This window comes from Octopus bimaculoides, chromosome 20 (genome assembly GCF_001194135.2).
Source record: "Octopus bimaculoides isolate UCB-OBI-ISO-001 chromosome 20, ASM119413v2, whole genome shotgun sequence".
Taxonomy (NCBI): Eukaryota; Metazoa; Mollusca; class Cephalopoda; order Octopoda; family Octopodidae; genus Octopus; species Octopus bimaculoides.
This window is the reverse complement of record NC_069000.1, coordinates 46486764-46487312: the sequence shown is the minus strand read 5'-3', so window position 1 is coordinate 46487312 and position 549 is coordinate 46486764. Positions and strand designations below refer to the sequence as shown.

General features: G+C 34.6%; 1 protein-coding gene across 2 annotated transcripts in view; it reads right to left on the bottom strand.

The window, feature by feature from the left end:
- Positions 1-549, bottom strand: part of LOC106874354 (striatin-interacting protein 1 homolog) — a 28358-nt gene that overhangs the window by 23467 nt on the left and 4342 nt on the right. The window lies entirely within an intron of this gene.

Genomic DNA, 549 nt, shown 5'->3' with positions numbered 1-549 from the left:
ATATATATATATATATATATATATATATATATATATACACACAAAAATTTATTAATATATATATACAAAGATAGATAACACAGGTAAATATACATATATATAATATACTAAAATATATTCGTGGAGATTTCAGCCTTGAAGATGAAGATCGAACAGGATGTCCAGTTGAGTTTGATAATAAGCTTCTTAAGGCATTAACTGAAGAAAATCCTGCATTATCAGTTGAAGAATTGGCAATAAAGCTTAGTTCAAACCATACAACTGTTCATCGTCATCTTCAACAACTTGGAAAGGTTCCTAAACTTGGAAAACGGGTGCCTCATGAATTGTCCGAAAGCAACCGCAAATCCCGAGTTGACATCTGCTCTTCTCTCCATTCTCGCAAACTCATTTCACCCTTTTTGGATAGGCTTGTGACTGGTGACGAAAAATGGATCTTCTATTGAAATGTTAAACGTCGTAAACAGTGGCTTGGTAAAAGGGAAAAAGCTCAACCACAACCGAGAAGGGAACTTCATGGGAAAAAGGTTCTTCTCTCTATCTGGTGGG